Source organism: Hordeum vulgare, chromosome 2H, assembly GCF_904849725.1.
Source record: "Hordeum vulgare subsp. vulgare chromosome 2H, MorexV3_pseudomolecules_assembly, whole genome shotgun sequence".
NCBI lineage: Eukaryota > Viridiplantae > Streptophyta > Magnoliopsida > Poales > Poaceae > Hordeum > Hordeum vulgare.
In genome coordinates this window covers 433,278,824-433,290,167 of record NC_058519.1, presented here as the reverse complement: position 1 = coordinate 433,290,167, position 11,344 = coordinate 433,278,824, and positions in this window count along the sequence as shown.

Sequence of the window (11,344 nt, the reverse complement as noted above, 5' to 3'; positions counted from 1 at the left end):
AAGGGGCAATATAACGTGACGTTCTCTTGCACTAAGGGGTTGAGCATACAAACAGAAAGCGCATGGCGACCTCTACTTCCCTCTTCGAAGGGCCTATCTTTTACTTTTATGTATTTACTTTCATGCAAGAGTCAAAGATTTTCTCTCTATTCCTTTTTATTTTCTCCTTTGGGAAGCATCATGTGGTGAAGAAAAATCTAGGCACATATATCCACTTGAATATGGGTAGCATGAGTTATTATGGGTAGCATGAGTTATTATTGTTAACATCGCCCTTGAGGTGAATTCGTTGGGAGGCGAAACTATAAGCCCCTATCTTTCTATGTGTCCGGTTGAAACGTTTTGCTCATGTGTACGCGGTGAGTGTTAGCAATCATAGAAGATTAAATGATGGTTGAGTATGTGGACTTGCCTAAAGGCTCCGATATGTGACCCTTCCTGGAAAGATGATAAATTGTAGTTGCAAAGTTCACTGAGAACATAGTTTATTGGTTTCTAATAAAGTTTATGCTTTATACTTCGATGTTGTGATGAATTGTCACTTGTTCATGAGAAGCCTATGATAAAAGTTCTATGATGAAAGTTTTATGTTAAATTTTGTTGTTGTCATAATAAGTTACATCATGTTGCTATGTCCGTATTTTTGTTTTTATTGACACCTCTCTCTCTAAGAATGTGGACATGTTTCTCGATTTTGGATTTCGCTTGAGGACAAGCAGGGTCTAAGCTTGGGGGAGTTTATACGTCCATTTTTCATCATGTTTTCCTACCATTATTCATGTTGTTTTATTGTATAATAATGCTTTTTGGGGTAATTCTAATGTCTTTTCTCTCATAATATGCAAGGTATACACAAAGGGGGAGAATTCTGGCAGGTGGAAATCTGGACCTGAAAAAGCTACGTCACGCTACCTATAATGCACAACTCCAAATGAGCTGAAACTTTACGAGGAATTTTCATGGAATATTTAAGGAATATTGGAGCAAATAAGTACCAGAAGGGGCCCACCAGGTGGCACAACCCACCTGGGCGGGCGAGGGAGCCCAGGCGCGCCCCGGTGGGTTGTGCTCACCCGGGCCCACCTCCGGTGCCCCTCTTCTAGTATATAGTTCATTTATACCTAGAAAAAAAGTAGGAGAGGACTTCCGGGACGAAGCGCAGCCGACTCGATGAGGAACTTGGGCAGGAGCACTTTTGACCTTTGGCGGAGCGATTCTGCTGGGGGAAATCATCGTCATAATCATCACCAACAACTCTCCCATCTTGGGGAGGGCTATCTTCATCAACATCTTCAACAACACCAACTCTTCTCAAACCCTAGTTTATCTCTTGTGTTCAATCTTTGTACCGGAACTATAGATTGGTGCTTGTGGGTGACTAGTTGTGCTGATTATATCTTGTAGTTAATTACTATATGGTTTATTTGGTGGAAGATTATATGTTCAGATCCATTATGCTATTAAATACCCCCAGATCTTGAGTGTGATTATCATTTTTCAGTAGTTACTTTTGTTCTTGAGGTCACGGGATAAATCATGTTGCAAGTAATCATGTGAACTTGATATGTGTTCAATATTTTGATGATATGTATGTTGTGATTTCCTTAGTGGTGTCATGTGAACGTCGACTACATGACACTTCACACCATATTTTGGCCTAAGGGAATGTATTATGGAGTAGTTATTAGATGATGGGTTGCGAGAGTGCGAGAAGCTTAAACCCTAGTTTATGCATTATTCCATAAGGGACGATTGGATCCAAAAGTTTAATGCTATGGTTAGAATTTATTCTGAATACTTTTCTCGTAGTTGTGGATGCTTGCGAGATGGTTAATCATAAGTAGGAGGTTTGTTCAAGTAAGAACGGTACCTAAGCACCGGTCCACCCACATACCAAATTATCAAAGTAGCGAACACGAATTAAGCTAACATGATGAAGGCGACTAGATGAAATTCCCGTGAACACTTTCCTCATCATAAGAGACCATTTTGGCGTGTCCTTTGCCTCAAAAGGAATTGGCTACCTTGCTGCACTTTTTCTACTACTATCATTACTTGCTCGTTACAAATTATCTTGCTATCAAACTACTCCGCTACTTACAATTTTAGCACTTACAAACATTACCTTGCTGAAAACCACTTGTCATTTCCTTCTGCTCCTCGTTGGGTTCGACAGTCTTACTTATCGAAAAGACTACAATTGACCCCATATACTTGTGGGTCATCAATTAAACATGGGGATGTTGATACGTGTCCAAGGTCTATATAACTTTTGATTGTTCCATGCTATTATATTATCATTCTAGGATGCTTTTTAGGCATTTACTTGCTGATTTATATTATTTTTGAGCACTAACCTATTAACCTAGTGCTAAGTGCCATTTGCTGTGTTCTGCATGTTTTTGGCTTTCCAGGAATACTGTACCAAACGGAGTCCAAATACCACGAAACTTTTTCAAGATTTTTTCTATACCAAATAAAGAAGTGGAAGCTTCGGAGGAAGATCAGAGGGCACATGAGGCGCCCCCAAGATAACAGGGCGTGCCTAGGGGGGTGTCCACTCCCTGATGCTTGGGGCCATCTCCTAGCTCTCCGACTCCCGTTCTCTGGCCTATAAATGCACATATATTCTAAAAACCCTAGAGAGCCTCTCGAAACACTTTTTCCACCGCTGCAAGCTTCAGTTCCATCATGTGCCCATCTGGAGCCCTATTCTGGTGCCCTGTCGGAGGGGGGATCGATCACGGAGGGCCTCTACATCATCCTTGATGCTCCCATGGTGATGTTTGAGTAGTTCACCACAAACCCATGGGTCCGTAGTTGGTACCTAGATGGCTCTCTCTCTCTCTCTCTCTCTGTTCTTTGTTGCCATGATCAACGCGATTCTCGTAGTGATCTATCTTATGTAATCACTCTTGTGTGGTGCATTTGTTGGGATACGATGAACTATGGGTTTATGTTTAGATTATTCATGAGATTATATTGAGTTCCTTGCTGGTCTTTTATATATACGCATGATTATGATAGCTTCGTAGTTCTCTCCGATCTATCGATATGGTTTGGCCAACTAGATTGGTTTATCTTCAGTGGGACATGTGTGTTGTAGTGGGTTCAATCTTGCGGTGCTCAGTCCCAGTGACAGAAAGGGACATGACACATATTGTATTGCTGCTACTAAGGTTAAAACAATGGGGTTCATTCATATTAATTGGATTTACTTTGTCTACATCAAGTCATTATCCTCCAAGCATTACTCTATTTTTACTTAATACTCTAGATGCATGCTAGATAACAGTCGATGGGTGGAGTAATAGTAGTAGATGCAGGCAGGAGTCGATCTACTTGCTTATGTACATGATGCCTATATGTAATGATTATTGCCATAAAAAAATATTGCATAACTATGCAATTTTCTATCAATTGACCAGTAGTAATTTGTTTACCCACCGTATGCTTTCTACGAGAGAGAAGACTCTAGCGAAAACTACGCCCCCCGGTCCTATTCAAAAATATATTTACAAAACACAAAATACCTTATTGTTCTCATTTACTTGTTTACTTATTTTCTGTTTATATTTATCAAACCATCTATCTATCACTACTTATTGCTTGCAAGTAACGAATTCAAGGGGATTGACAACCCTCTTGCCCGTGTTGGGTGTAAGTGTGTGCTCTTTTGTGTGTAGGCACTAAAGATGGGAAATTGTGTGATGCTCCTATTGATTCGATAAACTTGGTTCTCACTGAGGGAAAACTTATCTATACTGTACCACATCATCCCCTCCTCCTCGGGGAAAACCCCAACGCAGATCACAAGTATTAATGACACCAAATGCAATAAAAGCATAGGCATGAAAATATTGTCAAACAGAACTTGCGTGGTATGTTGATGAAGATTGTATCGCTCTCAAAAAACTTGAAGAAACTATTTGTCACACTCCGGTGAAAATCTATTAAGTCAAACATAGCATTCATATCAGCAATCATACTATCAATCAATTCTAGCAATCAATATACAACCAACAATAAAATTATGAAATAACTCTATAAGAAAAACCAAAATAAAAATCCAATAAAAACTTCAAAAGAGAACTTTAAGGGAGCTACCAAAAAAAATCCTAGGACTTTACTATAACAAATTAAGTTTTATCCTAATTAAAACTCAAAATAAAAGTAATACAACTAAGTTAACATAAAATAAAATCTAAAACTAATAAATAAACAGAACATAATTTTCATAAAGTTTTAATAGAAAAATAAACAAATAAAAAGATTTTATAAAACCCTATTTATGACCTATATAAGTTTTCGCTACAAAACTATATAAATATTTTTTTACAAATAAAAGTGGCTATTGTTAACTAACAAAAACATCAAATATTTTGTCAACATTGACAAAAAGAATAACTGATATCAATTAAAAGTAAAAGATTAAAGACATAAGAAAAATAAAGTTAAAACAATATTATTTTTGCTAATAGCCTAATTTAAATTATTCTAAAATTGCCCAAGTTAATCCTACTGCAAAACAATTCGACAAGTGACTAGGAACATAATAGTGGTTCGAACAAATTTCATCTAATTCAAAACTTAAATTTCCCAAACATGGCTCAAACTGAATCTAGAGAAACTAGATGAAATTTTTAGTCTAATGAAAAAGAACCACTCAAAAATATTAAAAATCCTAAGAGGTATTCAACTTCTAAAAATAGAACTATTTTTGAAAATAAAAAACTGAAAGTGAAAAAACTACCGATCTATAATAGATAAAGCTTCACAAAAAAACTATATCTAATCTAGTTCGTGGGATCTAGATATAACGGTAATGGGCGTTCCCGTGGCTTACATTGGAGGAAGTCGCCGGAGTTGGGTGGCGGGACGTCGGGCTTGAACGGTGCGGGCGCTCCGACGGTCGTCGACGTCGGGCGAAGGGTCCAAGCGATGCGACGTAGCATGGCGGACTTGGAGGTGGCGACAACGGATGTAGGGAGGTCGGAGTGGGGCAGGGTGCGGCAATGGTGTTGCCTTTCAGGGTTTCCACGACAAGGGGTTACGGGCGAGGTAAAGGGGTTTGGAGGGGGTTTAGGGCGGAAATCGAACGAGTTTAATCGTGCCTTCACAGAGAGGATTTCCGGTGAGGAAGAAAGGAAGATCATGATCAAGTGTTTGGGATGGGGCCCGCTATCAATGGCGGTGTAACGAAGGAAGGGGTGAGGCGACCAGGCAGAAGAGAATCGGGCGTGCGAGGGCAGTGCTCGACCGGTCGGTGCTAGTTGGGCTGAAAGGCTACGACCGTTTTTTCCTTTTAAAGTAAGCACAAAAAAGAAACGACAAGAGAAACAAATGAAATGAAATTATTATATAGTCATATATCAAAATGTACAGAAAAAAATGAAGAAAAAGATGAACTATTTTTCAAGTTCAAATAAAGTTCCCATAAAACCTCAAAATTCAAATAGTTCTACTCTTGTAATAAAACCCGATAAAATCATTTTTAAAATATAAAAATGATTTCAAATTCATTTTTCTCCACTTCTCTATTGAAGGGAATCGTTTTACCCTATTTTCCATATATTTTATTTTTGGAGAAAAGTAATTTGATAATAACTCCAAAACGGTCTTTCAATTTGATTTTAAATATTTTCTGAATATTTTGTGATTTTCCCTTTAGTAAAACATACTTCAAATGCCTCTCAATTTTGTAGTGTCATATTCCTTCTCTCATTTTGGATATTTCTAGAGAATTTCAAATGTGGTAAATCAAATAACTTCAAATTAAAAGTGGGTTTCACAAGCTTCAATGTGACTTTCAAAATGATTCTTTGACCCATGTTAAGGAGCAATATATGACCCATGTTGCTCAGAAGGAGGTCGTTAGCGCGACAAACTGATTCTGAGGAAGCTCGACTTGAACATCTCAAGTGGGTCTGAGAAGAACATCACTCCTGAAGGTGCTTGAACGGAGAAGAATAACTTTTAGTGAGATGAGTCTAATCAGTCTGATGATTAGTTTGATGGTTGAGTTCTATGCAGTAGGAGCTACCACCTATGTATTATGTGTCCTCCCTGCCTTTTTGGTGTCTCGGTGGCAAAGGGGGAGAGAGTGTAGGATTTGCGAGTTCTTTCGTTTTCCTTCTCTCCTTGTTCGTTGAACCTTTGTCGTTGCTTTAGTTGGTTGTGTTTTTTTTATGTGAGACGAGGAGACTTATTCTATCATATGGTGTGACACATATGCTATCACTCGCAGGGGTGGAGCTAGAGCTAAAGTCACCATGATGCACCTCTTTAGCACCATATAAAATTTTCAAGCAACAATTTATTAAATTAATATGTGTTTTATAGCTTCTAACATACTAATTAGTTGGCATAATAGAAGCTAATGTATATATACAAAAAATAACACTCAAATGCTTGCCATAATGATGAGTTAGATCGGCAATTCGTGTGACTGAGTGAAGTACTCCCCCGTCACAATATTCTTTTAGTATTTTGATACATTCATTTCTAGACAAACCTAAGACAAGAACTTTAGGATATTCCCTCCGTCTAGAATTACTTATCACAAAAACGAATAAAAATGGATGTATCTAAAACTAAAATACATCTAGATACATCCATTCCTATGATATTTATTTTCGGACAGAGGGAGTATTTATCAGGAGTCAAACGAACTACATCCTAATTACCCTAAAAAGGTACTACATCCTAATTAAGATTTAGGAGTTAAACCCTAGTGAATGCCAAGAAAACCCATATTTGTAAGAAAGGTTTAAATGTACTCGACAAAAAATGGATTTAAATGTTTAAACTACTGCTACTACGTTACAACCTACGCGTCCTAACCAAAATGATAATGGTATGATTTGAGAACGAAAAATTATTGCAAAAAATAGTAAAACTGATCGCGCTAGAAGCATTGATGGGTTAAATATTTCTGCATTGATCACCGGTTGCAGCGCCGTCGCTTTAATCGGCTGTGTGTGCAGCTAGCCATAGTACATCCTAGGCCACGCTCCTTGATTGAATTGATCCATGGCAGCAATAGCCTGAGTTTGATTGGTGGGACTGGCGGCCGAGTGGGCGTCAGGTTTGTGCGCATGTGTGTTGTATAGCTGCCTCGAAGTGTGGCCTAGGGAAGGAAAAAGGGTAACGAGATCGTGGGAATATGGGACGGGGCAAAGACACACGCATGACATGGAGCGGAATCGATCGATCCGGGTGCCGACGTGGGTCGTCGGAGTTGCACACGAGGGCCAGCGGCCTCACGCTCCAAACATTGGCCAGACCCTGATGTACTGATGGTAGCCCAACCTGATGCCCGACCCTTTTTAGAGCAAGTATAATAGATCCTAGTCAGCAGGCTATAAGCTATTCCATGTAAGCAGAATTCTACGTGGAAGAGTGAGAAAGGAAGAGAGAGAGGGGAGCGGGCGCTTCTGCTACCGCCAAGCTGCAGCACGCTAAACCAGAAACAAGCACCCGCATGCAGCCGGTGTAAGTACTTTCAGCTGGCGTTGTTCATGTCCCTTCCAATCACTGTGCATTTTATATGCTTTTTCACATGCAAACAATTACTTCTAGGGTCCACCTAATAGCCAACGTACAACCAACTTGCTATATGAGTTGACTTTTTCAATAGCTCTAACTGACATGGTACATTCTTAGAGCCGACGGTAGGCTTTTCTATTAACCATGCTCTTAGATGATAAACAGTACTAGCAATTTGTTTGGATCCATATTCCTGTGCATCAGGGGCCGTTCATTGGGCTCCGCCCCTGATCACTCTTCTCTCATTTTATTGTCTCATATTTGTCGAGTATGTTAGTAGGTTGTGAGTCAATTTAAAATGTGCCTTTATCTTCATGCTCACATGCTATGCCTTGCTTTCATGCTTAGTGTTAATCAGGTTGTTGCAAGGAATGCCTTGTCTATTAAATTTAGGAGGAGTACTGTCCTTCGGTTATGTGCTTTGTAGTCCATAGCATTTCTCCAGTATACACACATCTAGGGGGAATCTGTCTATATTTATAGAGTTTGGGTTTGCTTATGTTATTTGTTTATCCTTTTGTGCAAATCCTGTATTGTCACCAATCCACCAAAAAGGGTGAGATTGTTAGGGCATATTTCTCCCTAAGTGGTTTTGGTGATTGATGACAATACTTGTGCGGACTAATCGTGTGCATTGAAGATTTCAGATAATACATGACTAGGCACAATGATTCAATGCCCCTCGATGTATGTCGAAGACGGTGGCTTTCTACGTTTCTTTTCGGTGGATTTGAGTCGTAGGAAAGTCGTACTATTAAGAGGGGGTCTGCTTCGGAAAGGTATGGGTGGAATCATCACATACACATATGTTCCTTCGCACCACCTTTCCTTTGCTTCGATGCAACTCCAGTTCCTTTCTCCTTGTATGTGCAAAGTGAAAGCAGCAAGATGCTTGTTTTCAGTGGCCATCAGTAGTATCGCTCAAGGGAGTGGTAGTACCGCAGGTGCTAGCGGTAGTACCACTCCTAGCAGTGGTACTACCGCTGTCACCAGCCTCTGTTACAAGCATTTGCGGTAGTATGAGCGGGCGTAGTTTTTTACTATCGCCCACCAGGAGTAGTGCTGCAACTATGTCCAGTACTACCATGCCGACGAAATTTTGCACAGCCGTAGCCTCAGCGGAGGTAGACACGGAAGTAATTTTCTAGTTCCGTGGAACTTGGACACTACCCTGCGGTAGTATCGTAAGGGCGTGCGGTAGTACCGCTCCGGCGGTTCAACTGCTCGTTGCCCTGTGCAATAGTTCCTCCCTCTGCCACCATCGTGCATGCGGTAGTACCGCACCAAGCAGCGGTAGTACCGCACATGGTTGCGGTAGTACCGTTGTGCTCAGGCTGACAATGGGGGTAATGGTTGGATTCTTTCCCCCACTATATAAAGGGGGTCTTCTTCCTCAAGAAGACTACCTCTTACCTCCCCAAGCTCCATTGTTGCTCCAAAGCTCATTTTTGCCCGATCTCTCTCCCTAGCCAATCAAACTTGTTGATTTTCTAGGGATTGGTTGAGAAGGCCCCGATCTACACTTCCACCAAGACTTATTTGATTCCCCCCAATAATCCCTTGCGGATCTTGTTACTCTTGGGTGTTTGAGCACCCTAGACGGTTGAGGTAACCTCGGAGCCACATTCCATCTTGGGGAAGTGATACGTCTCCAACGTATCTATAATTTTTTATTGTTCCATGCTATTATATTATCTGTTTTGGATGTTTTATATGCATTAATATGTTGTTTTATATTATTTTTGGGACTAACCTATTAATCTAGAGCCAAGTGTCAGTTTCTATTTTTTCCACATTTTTGAATATTGCAGATAGAGAATATTGAACGTAGTCCAAACGGAACAAAATCTCTAGAAAGAATTTTCTTGGACTAGAAGATACTCACGACACTTGGAGTAGGGGGCAAGGCAACTGCCGGGAGGCCATAAGCCTACAGGGCGCGACCTGGGGGTTGGCTGCACCCCGTGGCTAGTGGGCCCCCTGCAGGTCTCCTAACCCTAATTCTTGGCCTATAAATTCCCAAATATTCCCGTATAACAAAAGAGAGCCATGAAAATACTTTTATGTCGCTGGGAGCTTCTGTTCCTGAGAGATCCAATCTGGGAGCCTTTTCCGGTAATCTGCCACAGAGGGAATTGATCACAGAGGGCGTCTACATCAACTCCAATGGCCCTCCGATGATGTGTGAGTAGTTCACCACACACCTACGGGTCCATAGCTAGTAGCTAGATGTCTTCTTCTCTCTCTTTGATCTTCAATACCATGGTCTTCATGATCTTCATGGAGATCTGTCCGATGTAATACTCTTTTGCGATGTGTTTGTCGAGATTCGATGAATTGTGAGTTTATGTTCATATTATCTATGAATATTGTTTGAGTCTCTTCTGAATTCTTATATGCATGATTTCATATCTTTGCAAGTCTCTTCGAATTATTGGTTTGGTTTGGCCAACTAGATTGGTAATTCTTGCAATTGGATAAATGCTTAGTTTTGGGTTCAATCTTGCGGTGTCCTCACCCACTGACAGTAGGGGTAGCGAGGCACATATTGTATTGTTGCCATCAATGGTAAAAATATGGGGTTTTCATCATATTGCTTGAGTTTATCCCTCTACATCATGTCATCTTACTTAATGCGTTACTCTGTTCTTCATGAACTTAATCCTCTAGATGCACATAGGAGTTGGTTGATGTGTGGAGTGCTACCTCTTGAGCTTGCGTTGGTTTTTCCCTTGAAGAGGAAAGGGTGATGCACCACAGTAGCGACAAGTATTTCCCTCAGTTTGAGAACCAAGGTATAAATCCAGTAGGAGTATCAAGATGAGGCACCAATGTATCTGCGCAAAAACAAACAAACTTGCACCCAACGCTATAAAGGGGTTGTCAATCCCTTCACGATTATTTGCAAGGTGAGATCTGAAAGGTGAAAAGTGCAACAAAGTAATTTTGTGGATCTGAAAATATGAGGTGAAGTAGACCCGGGGGCCATAGTGTTCACTAGAGGCTTCTCTCATGATAGCAAGTATTACGGTGGGTGAACGAATTACTGTCGAGTAATTGATAGAATCGCGCAAAGTCATGATGATATCTAAGGCCATGATCATACATATAGGCATCACGTCCGAGACAAGTAGACCGATACTTTCTGCATCTACTACTATTACTCCACACATCGACCGCTATCCAGCATGCATCTAGTGTATTGAGTTCATAACAAACAGAGTAACGCCTTAAGCAAGATGACATGATGTAGAGGGATAAATTCATGCAATAGATATAAACCCCATCTTTTTACCCTTGATGGCAACAACACGATGCGTGCCTCGTTACCCCTTCTGTCACTAGGTGAGGACAATGCACGGTATGAACCCAAAACCAAGCACTTCTCCCATTGCTAGAATTATATATCAAGTTGGCCAAACGAAACCGACAACTCGAAGAGAATTACAAGGATATGAAATCATGCATATAAGAGATCAGAGGAGACTCAAATGATATTCATAGATAATCTGATCATAAATCCACAATTCATCGAATCACGACAAACACACTGCAAAAGAACGTTACATTGGATAGATCTCCACGAAGATCATGGAGAACTTTGTATTGAAGATCCAAGAGAGAGAAGAAGCCATCTAGCTACTAGCTATCGACCCGAAGGTTTGTGGTGAACTACTCACGCATCATCGGAGAAGCAATGGTGTTGATGAAGAAGCCCTCCGTATCCAAATCCCCCTCCGACAGGGCACCAGAACGGTCCCAGATGGGATCTTGCGGAGATAGAAGCTTGCGGCGG